Source organism: Lucilia cuprina, chromosome 3 (assembly GCF_022045245.1).
Source record: "Lucilia cuprina isolate Lc7/37 chromosome 3, ASM2204524v1, whole genome shotgun sequence".
NCBI classification, from domain to species: domain Eukaryota; kingdom Metazoa; phylum Arthropoda; class Insecta; order Diptera; family Calliphoridae; genus Lucilia; species Lucilia cuprina.
In genome coordinates, this window is record NC_060951.1 from 63,767,814 (window position 1) to 63,768,040 (window position 227).

Here is a 227-nt window from a genome sequence, read left to right on the forward strand (position 1 = left end):
AAAAAATGCAAATAGCAAATTGAATTCATTAGTAATCAAAAAAAAAGCCTTGTTTGGCCTATAAATTACATAGATGTCTTATAGAGTAGGTGTAAATAAATTTTATAAATATATATTATTTTTTTTTTATTTAAACTTATAACTAATTCTAATTGCACGAATATGTATATAAAGATTTAAAATAATAATATGTAAAGTCCATAGTAGCCAAATTTATGATGTTTATT